A 17500-nucleotide genomic window follows, 5' to 3' on the forward strand; every position below is an offset into this window, starting at 1 on the left:
AGGACGCCTGTATAAAGCTGAAGGACGCCTGTATAAAGCTGAAGGACGTCTGTATAAAGCTGAAGGACGCCTGTATAAAGCTGAAGGACGTCTGTATAAAGCTGAAGGACGTCTGTATAAAGCTGAAGGACGCCTGTATAAAGCTGAAGGACGCCTGTATAAAGCTGAAGGACGTCTGTATAATGCTGAAGGACGTCTGTATAAAGCTGAAGGACGCCTGTATTAAGCTGAAGGACGCCTGTATTAAGCTGAAGGACGTCTGTATAAAGCTGAAGGACGCCTGTATAAAGCTGAAGGACGCCTGTATAAAGCTGAAGGACGCCTGTATAAAGCAAGTTAATTAGCAAACTTACACTGTTCAGAAATTGTGTGTATATATGGCTACGTGTGTGCGTTATTCTGTTTGCATGTCAATTCGTGCGTGTGTGTGCGTAATTACTCATGCGCGTGTCATTACCTGTGCTTATAATTATGAGTGTGTGAGTATGATTATGTCTGGGGTTATGACCGGCGTGTGTGTGTGTGTGTGTGTGTGTGTGTGTGTGTTTTATCTACCTGCTTATATTTTCTCTCTCTCTCTCTCTCTCTCTCTCTCTCTCTCTCTCTCTCTCTCTCACGGTCATTCATCACCCCGCTCACATTCATTCCTCATTTTTCCGACAGCATTTTTCTCCTCTCACCGTTCGTCTTTTCCGAAAATTTTTGGCACTGAGGATTTACGCTAACCATGCCTCTCTCTCTCTCTCTCTCTCTCTCTCTCTCTCTCTCTCTCTCCATTCCAGCTCATTAGGATTTCTGGCTTACGTGGCGATTTTTTTAAAGCTATATATCTGTGGGAATGTAAAGGGGATTTTCATTCACGGATTTACTTTTTTTTACAGTGTTTTTGTTTATGACCATGAATGTGTGTGTGTGTGTGTGTGTGTGTGTGTGTGTGTGTAATTCACCGGGTCGGTCAGGATCACTTGATGGTCGTGATCGTCAGCATTTTACCCTCCCGGAAGGGAGCTGAGAGCTCATATAGTCCGATCTAAGGGCAAGGCTGTGACCTTCACACACTCACACACCCGTCCCCTTGCTCAAGGGGGACAGTAACCACCCACTTCGTCAGTGAAACTTTTCGCAACCTGAGCGAGGCGCGAACTCCCGTCTACCAGATGGCAATGTGTGTGTGTGTGTGTGTGTGTGTGTGTGTGTGTGTGTGTGTGTGTGTGTGTGTGTGTGTGTGTGTGTGTGTGTGTGTGTGGTTACTTTGCTGTACTATATTTTCTTTGAGCAATTGTTTGTTCGTATTTACAGTAGTTCTAGCTATCATCATCATCATCATCATCATCATCATCATCATCATCATCATCATCATCATCATCACCACCATCACCACCACCACCACCATTATCATCATCATCATCATTAACATCACCATCACCACCACTACCACCATCATCATCATCATTTTAATTCAATTTCCCAGCAACATACGAGGTGGGCGGGATTCAGAAATATTAAGAGGGGTATGGAGAGAGAAAATGTTCGAAAGGAAAGAGGAGAAGAGGTGGAGGAAAGAGGGGAGGAGAGAAAATAACAGGAAGCGGGATATGGAAAGAGAGAGAAAACAGTGGTGTGGAAGGGAATGAGAAACGGAAGAAAATGCACAATGAGAGAGAGAGAGAGAGAGACTAGCCTTCTCAGCCACTGGATGTCACTTTTCATCTTAGTCTTGCCATCTCCATACAATTTTTCTCAGCCTACATTCCTCAGCGTAATAAAATCGTCTAGTGGCTGCAAAAATAAACTAAAAAACCCTCCTCATCGTCCACCTCCTACTTTTCCTCCTCCTCTTCCCACCTCGTCCACTTCCTCCCTTTCTTCCTCCTCTTCTCCTCTCTCCTTCCACATTCCCCATACCCCTGCTCCCCATCTTCATCAGCGTCTGCCCTCCATCATCTGTTCTTATCGAGTCCTTTGGTCAGACCCCATCCTCTTCCCCATCTCTCTCTCACATTATTTTCTTTCCCCCATCCTCTCTTACTTTCTCTCTTTCCTTCTGCCTTCTTTCTTTTATTTTCTTGCTTGTTTCTCCTATTCATCCACTTGTTTATCTTCAAATCTTCCCTAATTCTTTCCTATCTTTCGTTTTCTCTCTTTTCTTTTATTTTCCTTTTCTTCATTCTTTCCTTGTTTCTCTTCCTTCCTTCCTATCTTTCCTTAATTCCTTTTCATTCCCTTTTTCTTCCTTCCATCCTTCCTGTCTCCCGTTTCTCATCGTTTTTCCCTCCATCCTTCTCTTTTTTCCTTACTTCCATTTCTCTCTCAGTCAAAAAGTGAACCAATCTTCATGTCAACAACTATACCAATACGCTCTACCATATCCAGCAGCCCACTATTTCATTTCTCTCTCACTTCTCTCCCTCCCCCACCCCTCCCCTCCCCACCCCTCCACTCCCCTCCCATCACACACTCCCCTCCCTGTCTCTCCTCTTCAATCTCTCCTCGCTCCCCTTCCAAATCCCTATCCCTCCCTGCCTCCCTCCCCCATCGTTTTCGCTCACATTCATCCCCTCCTCTTTTACCGTCCCCCTCCCAATCCCAACACTCCCTTCCTCCCTCAGATCTCCCTCTCTCTTCCAGTTCCCCCTGTTTTCCATCTCTCTCACCTCCCTAAATCCCCCTTCCCCTCCCATCCCTCTCCTCTCCTCTCATCCCCTGCCTTCCCTTTCCTCTTCTCTCCTTAACTCTCCTCCCTCCCCTCATGCCTCCCCTGCTCTACTTCCCCCTCCCCTCCCCCCACCCACGATAGGGGAGACCATTTCCTGTGTTGGATCGCCGGGGTGGCCACTCCCCTCGCCCCATTTCCCCTCCCCCTCTCTTATCTCCCTTTTCTCACAACTCTCTCTCTCTCTCTCTCTCTCTTCCAACTCTGTTTCTGTGTCTGTCGCTCTGTCTGTCTGTCTTTCCATCTCCCCCCCACCTTCTCTCTCTCTCTCTCTAATTCCCCTTCCCTCGCCTCCTTCACACCGGTTCATCCTGATCACTGATGCCATTTGTAGGCCTCAATCAAGCCAGGGAGAGAGAGAGAGAGAGAGAGAGAGAGAGAGAGAGAGAGAGAGAGAAATATTCACCAGTACTACTTCTTGCAAACTAAAATTTCTTTTTCTCACATTCCACTCGGTAGTCAAAATCAAATAAAATCAAAACACAAACTGAAAAATGCCAAAACACACACACACACACACACACACACACACACACACACACACACACACACACACACACACACACCAAAAAGAACGTAACACAACTGAAGCAGAGGGGTAAAAGAACAGGAAAATAAACAGGAAAATAAAATACTGGAGTGAATGCCAGACGAAAGAAATTGGAAATAAAAGGTATGAGCGAATATCACAGGAAAAAATTAAGTTATACAAACGAAGGATGAAAACAACACGATGCAAAAAAAAATAAATAAATAAAAACTAAATAAAGAAAATATCACGAGGCGAATATCAAGGAAAGAAAACAGACCAAAAAAAAGAGCATCAAAATTCAGGTTAAGAAAAAGGAAAATATACACAAACGAAGTGAAAAAAAAAATAAATAAAATAGTAACAACAAAACTAAGAAATGGAGACGAAGAGAAACGAAATATCCAGCCAAACAGAATGGAATGAAAGGAAGAATAACGAGAGAGAGAGAGAGAGAGAGAGAGAGAGAGAGAGAGAGAGAGAGAGAGAGAGAAACAGGAGATGGAATAAGAGGGAGGAGGAAGGGGAGAGAGAATAAAGGAGCGAGGAATATTAAAGCGAGTGAAGTGAGAGGAAGAGGAGGGGAGGAGGAAGACGGATAAATACAGGGGAAATAGATGAATAGCGAGAGAGGGGAAGGGAAGGGAAGGGAAGGGAAGGGAAGGGATGGGAAAGGAAAGGAAGGGAAGGGAAGGGAAGAGAAGGGAAGGGAAGGGAAGGGAAGGGAAGGGAAGGGAAGGGAAGGGAAGGGAAAGGAAAGGAAAGGAATGGAATGGAAGGGAAGGGAAGGGAAAGGAAAGGAAAAGAAAGGAAAGATGGGATGGGATGGGATGAGAAAGGACGACAAGGGATGGGAAGGGATGAGAGGGGAAGAGAAAGGAAGGGAAAGGAAAGGAAGTTATATGAATAGGGGAAGAAAGAAAAGGGAAAAATGGCAATGGGAGTGAGAAGGAAGAAACTAGGAGGAAAAGAAAGAAAAGGTGACGACAACGAGAAAAAGGAAAGGAACAGAAGAAATGCGACAAAAATAGTGTGTAGAAGACAGGAAGAGGAGGAAAAAGTGGGTGGGGAGGGGGGGAAAGACGGGAGGGAAGTGGGAAGAGGGAAGGGAAGTGAGAGAAAATATTAAGAAATAGGAGAAAAAGCAGGAAGAGGAAAGAAGCATAGGAAACAATAACAGAAAGGAAAGTAGGAAGATAGGAAAAAGAAGAGGAAGACAAAAGAAGAGGGAAAGGGAAGAGAAGAAGAGGAAAGAGGAAGAGAATGTAAAGAGAGAGGAAATGAGATGAGAAGAGAGAGCAAGGAAGATAGGGAGAGGAGGGGAAATGAGAGGGGAGAGAAGAGGGAGGAAATCAAGCAGAAAAGAGGGGAAGGGCACAAGATAAGTAAGGTAGTATTAGTGTGTGTGTGTGTGTGTGTGTGTGTGTGTGTGTGTGTGTGTGTGTGTGTGTGTGTGTGTGTGTGTGTGTGTGTGTTTGGAGGGAGAGCTTGTGTTTGTGTATCTTGAGCTCAGTCGAGGTTGGCTGTGCTTAATGTTCTTATAAATGAGAGAGAGAGAGAGAGAGAGAGAGAGAGAGAGAGAGAGAGAGAGAGAGAAATACACCACTCCATCCACATAAACAGGGGCAGCTCTGAAAATACACATACTTTATAAATGATTCACCTCGTTAGTCCTAAGCATATAAAAAAAAATCGCGAGAAAAAAGCTTTGTTGATATGGCGTGGTGCTGGCGCTCTCTCTCTCTCTCTCTCTCTCTCTCTCTCTCTCTCTCTCTCTCTTTCAAAGCAACATAAAAACCCTTATTACTTGAAAAATGGCATTTCAGGTGGGTATATGAAAGGAAGGGGGACTGTGGAGGAGGAGGAGGGGGAGGGGGGGATGGAAAAGAGGGAGAAGAGGAAGGAGAAGGGAAGAGGAGGAGGGAGGCGATGAAGAGGAGGAAGAAGGAACAGTGAATAGGGAGGAAGTGAAAAAGGATGAACAATGAATAAGATTAGGATGAATGATAAGGAAGAGGAGGAGAAATGGTGATGAGGGAGAGGAAGAAGGATGAAGAGGAAAAGGAGGAAGATGAATAGGTGGACGAGAATGGAAGGTGAGAAGGAAACTGGGGTAGGAGAGGCGAGTTGGGGAAGGAGAGGTGGAGGAGGAAGAGGATGAGAAAGAGGGAAGAGGAGGAACGAGGAAGAAACAGGGGAACGAGATGAAGGACGATGCTAAGGATGCAGAAGGGGAGGTGTTGGAGAAAAGGAGGATGGAGAAGAGAGAGAGAGAGAGAGTCCACAACTGCCGCTGGTCCTGATCAAAGGGCGTCATTAGGGAGATTATTCGGCTGTCGCAGGGGGGGAGGGGTAAAAAAATCAAAATACCTTGAAAATGCAAAAAGTTGAAAAAAATGAAACTCGCTTTTCCGTAAGTTACAAAAATATATATATACGAACGCAAACCATAAAAACGGGAAACGAAACAAACTGACATGACCGTGTTCCATTCCTTTGTTTCATTTAATTATGTTCGGGAATGCAAAATGTTTCGCTCTTTCGTCTCACACACACACACACACACACACACACACACACACACACACACACAAAACTAAAGCAAACTACTGAGGAAAAAAAGAAACTAACAAAAATTTTCTTCTCTCTGTGCCTCTTTCCTTAAATTATCGTTCAGGGATCCAACAATTTTCAATATGTTTCATCACATTCATTAATTTTACGGATCTGTCTGCTCCCCCTTTCCTGTCTCTTCCCTTCTCTCGTTCCGTGACACAAAACTGCTTCATCCACAAATACAACTTCACATATATATTTTTTCCTAACTATCACTCGCATAACGAAAGGATTCAATATACAATAGTGAATAACTGAATAATAACTATCTCCCCTCTCACGATAACTAAGCCATTTATTCATAGTTTTATGCATGAGAGAGAGAGAGAGAGAGAGAGAGAGAGAGAGAGAGAGAGAGAGAGAGAATGAAAACAATGCAATAGGCTATAGGAAAACATAATTATTAACTCTCTCTCTCTCTCTCTCTCTCTCTCTCTCTCTCTCTCTCTCTCAAGCACATTCCACTTAGCTGGCGTGGTGGAGAGGGACGCCTTCACGTGATGGCACTGATATGACCCGGTAACAGTGCGACCCGGTCATACAAACGTCCCTGACTATCCTCCCCATGCCCCAAAAGGAGATGGTGGACTTCAGAACTACTGCTACTACTATTACCACTACTACTACTATTACTACTACTGCTGCTGCTACTACTACTACATTAAGCTGGGGAGTAAAGCAAACATTTTCCACTGTGAAACAAAGAGGACTATACGTAGCACAATCAGATTACAATGGCATCAAAAAACACCAGGAAATGAATTGCAGTCAGATTAAAAGCACAAGGGCATTAGCATGGCAAATTCACCACTCAAAAACAGTGAGCATATGACAAGGACAATCAGATTACGAGTGCCCATCAGAAGCATGGGAAAAATGGATTACACTCGGAGATTAACGAGAGGAGTATTGTCAAAGCACACATTGCCAATCAGAAGCAAACTAGGAATACGAGCAATACAAGCTATAGCACGATATTGCCCATCAGGAATATCAGGAAATGGTTTGCACAATCAGACTGCTTTCAATCTGAGGAGTATTATCAGAGCACACATAACCAATCAGAAAAAAATAAATGAGGAATATGAGCAATACAGTTAGATTATGAAACTGTCCATGGGAAACAATAGCAATCTTTTTTACACCATCAGATAACGATAAAAGTGGGAAGTAATACCAAAATTAATACCATCACTACGATAAAGTTCAGAGTAATGCCAAAATCAATACCAACTGATAACGATAAAGATGTATGTGCCCTACGTGTCAAGTGGGGTTGGTGGAGGATTAGTGCCCCTCCCCGTCAAACAATTAACTCAAGCCCTTGGCCACCCCGTCTGGGATACATGGCGTCTGGCAATGAATGAATGAAAATGAATGATGAAACAATCGCCAGTCTAAGCAATATAATCAAAGCAGGTTGCTTGTTTTCCTGTTGATTTTGTACGTGATTTTTTCAAGCTTACACAGGCATGTTCTTTTCACCTGAGGGCCAATCTAGCAGTCAAGGGCTTCAAAAATGTAAATCTAGTAACCATTTCTCTTTTGGTTTCTTTAGACATCTTTTCAGCAACCACCAAATGATTTTATGAAGTCGTCAGAAATCAACGCAGTCCAAAGGTTGCAGTAATCATTTCAGTCTCATGCGTTTTTCTTTTTCACTTTATTCTTTTTATCCTTGAAATTTTAGTCATCTTTGGAGAGGCTTTTCAAAATTGGACAGCTATTGCTTCCATTAACCCCGACACCATTAGATGTCTCCCTTAGGCTGAGAAAAATAGTCAAGTGGTTGCGAGAATAACAGAAAAATATGTCATTGGAGTGAGTCTTAAAAAAAAGGCAAAATTCCAGTGAAGCGTATCAGCAGCCACAGAAAAATGAATCACACACACACACACACACACACACACACACACACACCAATCCGACAGAGAGAGATGTGTCGCTCCATCAGATTACATCATTACAAACAACAGCATTACAAAAGAGTATTACAAAAGCACAATCCAGCCTATCACAGCTGCATTACACACCATTACGGTTTCGTTAGGGCAAAAGCTCCAATTACCAGCAGAGAGAGAGAGAGAGGGGGGGGGTTATAGAAAATCAGGCAAAAACGAAAAACGAAGAAAAATGAGAAAAACAAACTAAGTGGCGAAGGTGAGACGACAGACGAAGGAAGAAATAATAAAAAAAAAAGGCATTAACCCATACATGTTTGGGACAACTCTAGTTTTCCTTCTCTGTTAATAATAAGAGATGAATCAATAAAGGCGAAGGAGGGAAGGAATTAAAGGCTCGAAGGTAAAAATAAAGGAGAAAAGGACGATGGATGAAAAAAAGAAGGAAAAAATGAAGTGGGGAAAGAAGGAAGGAAGAAATAAAAAGAGTAAAGGACGAAGGAAGGATGATATATATAACAGAAGGAATGAAGGGAGAAACAGTGAAGAAGGAAAGAAGAAATAAAGACAAGAAATAAGGAAGATATTAAAAGAAGGAATGAAGGAAGTCAAATAAAAGGAGTGACGGAAGAAAGAAGGAAGGCACAAGAGAGAGAATTAAGAAAAATAAATACTGCAGAAATAAAAGAAGGAATGAGGGAAGGAAGAAATAAAAGACGGACCCATGGAAGCCAGAAATAAAAGGAGTGAACGAGGAAAGAAGGAATGGATAAAAGAATGAGTGAAGAAAACATAAAAAGATAAAATAAAAGGAATGAAGGAAGGAAGAAAGAACAGGAATGAAGCAGGGAAGAAATAAAAGGAATGAAGGAAAGAAGAAATAAAAGAAGGAATGAGGGAAGTAAGATATAAAGGAAGGAAGAAATAAAAGAAGGAATGATGGAAGAAGGAAGGAAAGATCGAGGTCAATGACGCTTCCCTCTTCCCACAAATCCGCTTCATAAACCTTCACCGTCCTCCCATCTTTATTCTTCTCTCTTCCTCTTCCCTTTTATTTGCCCATTTTCCTTCTCTTGCTTCCCTTTGCCTTCCTTTTTCCCCCATTTTCCCTATATATTTCCTTTTACCCATTATTTCTTACAAACTATACTGTCCTCCCATCTTAAGTCTTGTCTTTTCTCTTTCGGTCTGTTTGTCCACTTTCCTTCTCTTCTTCCCTTTTTCTCTTTTTTTCCCCTTCTCTTTTATTTCTATTTCTTACATTTTACACCGTCCTATCATCTCTACTTTTGTCTCCTCCTCTTCCCATTTTACCCATTCCCCTTTTCATTTCTCTTTTTCCCCTCTCTTTCTCCCCTTTCGTTTCTTCCTCCATTTACTCTTTTTTGGTCTCGTTTCGTACTTTTTGCACAGTTCTTGCATCTCTATTCTCCCTTCTTTCACTTCTATTTTATTGTATTCTTTCACTTCCTCTTTAGTTTTCCATTGTCTCTTTTCTAGATGCTTTTCTTTTCTCTCTAATCTTTGTTCTCTTCTATTTCCTTAGCATTTTAGTACATTAAATATAATATCTTTTATTTCCTTTTCCCATTATATGCTCACCTTATAAGTGCCGTCTGCCGATTAAATACCATCCTTAAATACCCTTTTCTTATAAATACCCTTTCCTTTTAAAAGCTCTCCTTTAAATATCCTCTTTAAATGCCTTCCCATTATAAATTCTCTTTCCCTTTAAATGTCTCCCCCTTTAAATACCCTCTTTAAATGTTCTTCCCTTACAAATACTCCTTCCCTTTAAATCCCGTCCCCTTTAAATAGCCTCTCCTCTTTAAATGTCTTCCCATTCAACAGCCCCTTTCTTTAAATACCTTCTCCTTTTGGAATGTCCCCTACCTTTTATTATCCTGTCTTTCAATGCCTCTTTCCTCTCAGTAACCTATCTTTAACCATGGCTTCTCTTTAATGCTTTTCCCCATAATAGCATCTCATTATTTCCTTGACGTCAATGCCACCTTTCTATAAATACTCTCTCCCGTCACATAATCCTCCCTTTAAATACCCTTCATCTTTATCCCCTTTAAGCACATCAGCAATACCACCAGACGAGTTTATTCAGCCTAAATGAGACTTATTTTTTTAACAGAGGGGTTACATAATAGATTTCAGTGCAACGGATCTTTCTTATAATGAATGAAATAGACACAGTATCAAGAAAAAAAATAAAATATAAAGACGTTCTTCTTGTGAAATGATTACCTCCCTAAAAACCCCAAACCCAAATTTCCTTCCTACTGTTCCCCAACCTAGTGACTTAACCCTTTGGCTGCCAGGGCTTCTCTCCCCTGAAAAAAAATAAAAATCGTCTGGTGTTAGTCAAAATATAATACAAAAAAAAGTCATCTGAAGCGAATATAGTTATTTTTTTCTTTATTTTTCATTTGGCCTCACAACTCCTAGGATTTCTCTCACTTCTTTCCCCCTCCCCCTTCCCCCTCCTAAAGCTTCCCCTACCGCCCCCCCTCCCCCATCCTAGGTCCTACGTCTAATCTTCACGTCGAGTTTTTCATCTCCATTGTGTGAGGGGCCGGGAAGATGTATGCTCTCATTTGGCTCCCCTCCCCTCCAGTCCTCTCACCTTCATCTCCCTTCCCCTCCCCTCCTCTCCCCTCCCCTCCTCCTCCATCCCCTCCCTACATCCCTCATTCCTTCCCCTCCCTTCCCTCTCCTTCCCCTCTCCTCCCCTATCTTTCTTCTCTTTCCTTCACCATCCCTTCCCTCTCTACACCCCACCTTCCTTCTTTTCTCATCCCATCTTTCCTCTCTCCTCCCCTCAGTGTTCCTTTTCTCCTTCTGTCCCTTATTCCACCTCATCTCAGTCTGCCTCCCCTCTAACTTTCATTCCCCACCTTCCCCAACACTCTAACCATTTCCTCATTATCCCAAGAAACGCTCAATATCTCCTCTTCTTTCAGCCACTTCCCCCCCCCCTCTACATTCCTTACCATTTCTCTCTATTCCCCCATTTTTTCCCCAATCACCCAACCCCAATTCCCCAAGAGCATCAATTACACCTTCTTCTCCCACCCATTTTTCTCTCTCCTTCCCCCATTCCACGCTTTCGTTCCCCTTTGCCTTCTGTTCCCCAATAATCAAACCCCATTTTTCCCAACAGTATCAAATCTCTCCCATTTTCCCACTCATTTTCCTCTTTCCACACCTTCCTCACCTTTTCCCTATCTTTTCCCCCTCTCCTCACCTTCTCTACCTCCTCTGTATCTTCCCCACTTCCTCCCCAACTTCCCCACCTCTCTCAAACTTCCTCCATCACTCTACCTTTCCACTGTCCCTTACCTTCCCCACGTCCTCACCTTCTCACCTTTCCTCTCTTTCCACCTTCTCACCACCTTCCCCACCCCTCTTTCTACCTCTCCCCTCTTTCCCCTACCGCCTCCTCCCCAACCATTGGACAAATGAACCCATCTAGAGCAGAGGGGTCGAGAGCGGTCGTAAGGCTCTCCATCCCGTGCTGAGGTAAGGGATTTTCGCCTTTGGTATCGGGGGTGGGAGTGGGGATGGGGCCTAATAAGTTCTTACCCCGATATCTGTGATTCTGCTCCTCCCCCTCCCCCCCAAACCACCACCACTACCACTACGGAGAAATGTTCCTCTCTCTCTCTCTCTCTCTCTCTCTCTCTCTCTCTCTCTCTCCTTAAACAAAATAACGAAACTAACACTAATCTATCCATTTATAACCACTCCATGAAGCAAAGGGGAACCGAAGATTTATGAAGCTTGAAACACCGTCAGCAGACTCCTCGATGCCATCCAGGTTCTAATTAAGCCATTAAAATATTTGGCAAGGAGTAGAGCGTATCAGTGTAAACGAAGACACAGAAATTTACGAATCCTTTTGTCGCGCGTGTTATCGATATTAGTAAACATTTTATGCATAATGATGTTCTAGCGAGGAATACGGGCAAGAAATCGGACTTTGCTCCTTGTATGTATAGTGGTATCATGCAGCAAAGTCTGAGATATTTACGGATTTTAGACTATAAATTAGAGTTAGCAATTACCTCTTTCTTTGAAGTATTTTACAAGATGCTAAGATACCTGGACCTATTATGTGCCTCTTTGGGTGTTGTTTCCGCCCATATGATGCAATAGGGAAATACATGAAAGCTGCAAAATCAAAGTACAATCTCCATACACGCAATTCACACTCTTCCATATCATCAACTGTCCTTCCACACTCATCAACGTCACTCATGTCCATCCACACTCGTCCACATCACCCAATACACACCCACATTCATCTCCATCAGCCAATACACATCCACACTTATCCACATCATTCAAGTCCATCCACACTCATGTACGTCACTCATGTCCATCCACTCTCACCCACGCCACTCATGTCCATCCACACCCATCCACATCACCCAATACATTAATTCCCATCATCCAATACACATCCACACACTCATCCACATCATAAATTCCATCCACACTCATGTACGTCACTCAGGTCCATCCACACTCATCCACATCACCCAATACATTCATTCCCATCAGCCAATACACATCCACACACACTCACCGCGCCACTCCAGTCCCCATCGCCCCAATCCACAGGTCCACAATCATCGCTGGACTCTTCTGGTCTGTGCATACAAGGGGCTTCAGCTGCGTCTAGTGTTTGGAGGGTCTATAGGAGGTGGGGGAGATAGATGAGGCTTGGCAGGTGAGAGGGAGGGAGGGAATGGGAGAGAAGAGGGAGGAAAAGGGAGAGAAGAGGGGAGGGAGGGAAAGGGAGAAAAGAGAGAGGGAGGGAAAGGGAGAGAAGAGGAAGGGAGGGAAAGGGAGGGAAGAGGGAATGAAATGAGGCAGAACAGAATGAAAAGGGAGAAGGAAAGAAAAGATGAGAGGGAGGGGAGAGGGATCGAGGGAAAGGAAGTGGGAGGGAGGGAAGAGAGACATCGAGGAAAAGAGAGAGGGAGGAAGGAAAAGGGAGAGAAGAGGGAGTGAAAGGAGGAAGAGTAGAGAGAAAAGGGAGAAGGAAGGGAAAGGACTTCAGCTGTGTCTAGTGTTTGGAGACTGGATAGGAGGAGGTGCAGATAAATGAGGCTTTTGCAATGTGAAAGGGAGGGAAGAGAGAGAGTGGAGGGGGGAGGAGAGAGGGGGGTGGAAAGAGAGGAGAGGGGGTGGAAAGAGAAAGAAGGGGTAGAGAAGGAGAGGAGGAGAAGAGGAGGAGACGGGGGGAAGGAGGGAGAGAGGAGGGAAATTGGATTCAAATATTACAACACGGAACGGTGGATGAGGCTGGTTAAGTGAGAGGGGAAGAGGGGGAAAGGAGTGGGAAAGAAAGGGATAGACGAAGAGAAGGGAGAAGGGCGACAGGGAGGAAGAATAAGAGAAGGAAATGGAAGGGGGGGGGCGAAAGTGAGGAGGGGAGAAGAGGAAAAAAGTAAAGGATTAGCTGGATGAAGCTCGTGGGGTGAGAGGGAAGGATGAGAGGGCGTGAGAAGGAAAGGAAAACGCAGAGAAGGGAGAGGGAAGGAGTGGGAAAAGAAGGCAGGATGTGGGAAGGAGAGGGAAGGTAAGGCAGAAAGTGAGGGAGAAAAAATAAAAATAAAAAAGAAGATTAACTGGATGAAGTTAGGGAAGTGAGAGGGAAGAATGAAATAAAGTGAGAGGGAAGGGAATGAGAGAGTGGGAGGAGGGGACGAAGTGAGTGGAGATGAGAAAATGGAGAGAGGTAGAGAGGAGAAAGCGAAGGACTGAAAGGGAACGAAAGAAGAGTAAGGAGGAAGGAAGAAAACAAAAACGGGAGAAGGAAGAAAGTAAAAATGAAGGGAGGAGAGAGAGAGAGAGAGAGAGAGAGAGAGAGAGATTCTTTAAACTCGCAACTTGAATACGTACAACTGAGTACCTACCAAAACATAAACATACGCACATACACCACTCTCTCTCTCTCTCTCTCTCTCTCTCTCTCTCTCTCTCTCTCTCTCTCTCACGGGTTGGGAGCGAGGAGCATTAGCGGTAATTGGACATGGCGAAAGGGAGGAGAGGTTTTTAAAAATGGAGGTTATCTTGGAAATCCTGCGGGGCTATCAACTAAATCTCTCTCTCTCTCTCTCTCTCTCTCTCGCTCTCTCAGTATAGGTTTCAATATCGATCATCGTTGTTGTTTTCACGAACTTTTCTCATAACATCGTATTCCTGATTTAGGCCTTGAATTTTGCAGTATTTTCCTCGCTCATTCTTTTTCTGCTGCCGTCTTGGAGGTGGATTGGATGTGTGTGTGTGTGTGTGTGTGTGTGTGTGTGTGTGTGTGTGTGTGTGTGTGTGTGTGTGTGTGTGTGAGAGAGAGAGAGAGAGAGAGAGAGAGGTTTCAGAAACATGAGAAGCTAAAGTAAAAAAATGTGAGAAATATCAAGAGACTGTTCAATAAAATGGGCCACACAATCACCCACACGTCATTCAATACCCCACATCCTTTCTTTATATTTATTCCTAACCATCTTTACACTCATATCTTTTTTTTAATTGATGAGCTTCACATATACTTGCTAGAGAGTCATTCTGCCAATTTTCAGGCTACAAAGAGGTGCCAAACCCTAGTTATGTGCTTCTCCGTGCACCCTTCTTCGAGTCCCAGTCCATTCCTTTGCTAAATCGACTCCAAACTTCTTTCACGGCCTCTCCCACCTTCACACTCACTCACTCACACCTGTTTCATCATAATATCTACCTTCACTTTCGTCATACTATTAACAGACATCTTATTTCAACATTTCTACAAATCACGATATTCATTACCCTCTCCACTCGACGCACTCCACACACATCCCTCAACGGACCACTCTCCACTTTCCTCACTCCTGACTTTTCACATCCATGCCATATCAAAGTCTCACCCCCATGCGTTACTGTCGACACCAATATCTATCTCCATGCAATTCCCTCGTACCCTTTCCACTCCAGACTTCTGTTTAGTTTCAAGACCATCAACACAGCAGCTACTTTACTTCCCTGTGCTACTTCATTCTGGTTCCTTTCCCCATTTACCATTCGCTTCCAAGTGTCAATAGTTCGCTGACACTACCCAGACGCCTGTAGCAATGTAAGATGTGACTTGAAATATTTATAAGTGATAGAAATATGAAACACAAGAGAGGATTATAGGGAAGAAAAGGCATATTCTGACGTTTGGGGGAGGAATGAGAAATATCAAAAGCAGGAGACAATGTTGGCAAGGGATTAACGTTGTACTTACTCGTAAACTCATTCACAATTTAAGTCCTGCTCCATATTTATGCAAACACGTGTCATGTGTGTGTGTGTGTGTGTGTGTGTGTGTGTGTGTGTGTGTGTGTGTGTGTGTGTGTGTGTGTGTGTGTGTGTGTGTGTTAACCCAGCATTAGTGCCGTACTCATTCATCCCTCTCTCACATTTCATTCCCTGTAAATCCCCTCCTACTCTCTCTCTCTCTCTCTCTCTCTCTCATCCCGCCTAGACAGAATCATCCTCTTTAGTGCAGTGTCTAATCTTGCTTACACCTTCCTCGCTCTCTTTTCGCACTTTCTCGCTCTCTTTTCTTGCTCGTCTGCTCAGTTTTCTCACTTTCTCACTCTCCCCTCCTGCTCTCTCTTTCTCTCCTCATCCCGGCTAGACAGACTCATCCTCTTTAGTGCAGTGTCTGACCTTGCTCACCTCTTTCTCTCTCTCTCTCTCTCTCTCTCTTCCTCCCCGTCTCTTCTCACTAACCGGCTTTCTTTTCACTGTATTACTCTTTTCTCACTTTTTCGCATTCTTTTCACTCTTGCCTCTCTCTCTCTCTCTCTCTCTCTCTCTCTCTCTCTCTCTCTCTCTCTCTCGTTATTATCTCACTCCATCACTTCTCACGTTAAAAGCCTCTTCTCTCACCCCATTTTTCTTTCTTATCTTTTTTCATTCTCTCTCTCTCTCTCTCTCTCTCTCTCTCTCTCTCTCTCTCTCTCTCAACACACAAGGAATAATTCTGCCCCCATCCTGCCCTTCCCTCACAATTTCACAATTTTTCACAAGTCAGAGAATTTAGCCTTCCCCTTCTTCTTGGGAGGGATGGTGGCCTTCCTCTCAGTGATAAACACCTCTCCTCCCCTCCCCTCCCTTCCTCTCTCTTTATGGATATGGGGAGGGGAGGGAAGGGGAGGGAATGGGAGGAAGAAGGTTGGGAGTAAGAAGTGGGATGGGGAGTGATTAGGGAAGGGGAAGGGGTGAAAGGAAGGGATTGAAATGGGGAGAAAAGGTTGGGAGAGAGAGAGAGAGAGAGAGAGAGAGAGAGAGAGAGAGAGAGAGAGAGAGAGAGAGAGAGGAAAAATAAAACGAGGGAGGGAAAGTGATAAGGAGAGAGAATATCTATGTTAGGGAGGAAAAGGAAGAGTTAAGATGGAAAAGGAAATAAGAGGAGGGAAAGAAATGAGGAATGAGAGGAGGAACAGTTTAGGGGGAAGGTAAAGGGAAGGATAGAGAGAGGAAAATGAGGGGGGAGAAGAAGAGGGGAAAGGGAGGAGGAGGGGGAAAGAGGAAGTAAATTCAGTCGCGCGTTTCTTCTTCCTCTCCCAGAAACATACACCTCAGCTCCCCCTCCCCTTCTCCCTCTCTCACCCCAATCTCCCCTCCCTCTTTTATGGGTGGGAAAGGGAAGGGGAAAGGCTAAGAAGGAGGGGGGGGGGAAGGAGACAGAAGTGAGGGTGAAAGGAAACAGTGAGGGAGAGAACATAGAAGAGAAATGGAAGGAGATGAGAACTGAGAGAATTAAAAGGGAGAAGGAAAAAAGTGGGAACTGGGGAGAGAGGAGGGATGAAGCAAGGGATAGGGAAGAGAGTGGGGAGGAGACAAGAGATTAAAAAATGGGGGAAACAAGTGAAATATAAAAATAAACACGTAAACAAACGAATAAATAATAAATAAAACAACTTTCCTTCACACATATCCGAGACGACACACAATGATAAAAAAACGCGAGAATGAACTTACCTTCAAACACATCGAGGACACAATGCATAACAAAAATAAATAAATAAATAAGGGAATAACTAACATACCTGCAGGACACCACACACTGCACTCACCTGTAATGAGAAAGAAATAAAAACGTTAATGTCACTGTAACAAAGATAACGATGAAAATATATGTTTGGTATAGAACAATCTCTCTCTCTCTCTCTCTCTCTCTCTCTCTCCCTCTCTCTCTCTCTTTAAACCATCCTTCCCAAACCGATACCATACCATACCCTTCTCTTCTCCCCACATTCCCCATCCCACTTCCCCGTCCCATAACACTTCTCCCTCCTCTCCATCCCCACATTCTCCAACCCTCCTCCCCATTTCTCCCCCTCCCCAACCCCGTCCCTCTTCTCCCCTCCCCGAGACGGCCTGACACCCACCTTACAACTTCGGGAAGGCGTCGATCTTGGCTTCTTTTCGCCGTTTTTACGCATTCTGAACTCCTGAGCTGCTTCTTACGGGGAGATGTGGAGAAGGGAGAGGGGGGAGCATTGGGAGATGAGGGAAGGGACAGACGGGGAGCTTACAGGAGGGAGAGATCAAAGGGAAAGGGAGAGAGAGTATGGGGAGGCGAGGATGAGTGAGGTTGGGACGGTAACGGGGAGAAAGAGGGTAGGGGGAAAGAGGGGAGGGAGTGCGGTAGAGGGATATGAAGAGGGCAAGGGGGAGGGAGAGAGCAAGATGAGT

Source organism: Coenobita brevimanus, chromosome 91 (assembly GCF_032717465.1).
Source record: "Coenobita brevimanus isolate Jiangsu-jjx chromosome 91, ASM3271746v2, whole genome shotgun sequence".
Classification (NCBI taxonomy): Eukaryota; Metazoa; Arthropoda; class Malacostraca; order Decapoda; family Coenobitidae; genus Coenobita; species Coenobita brevimanus.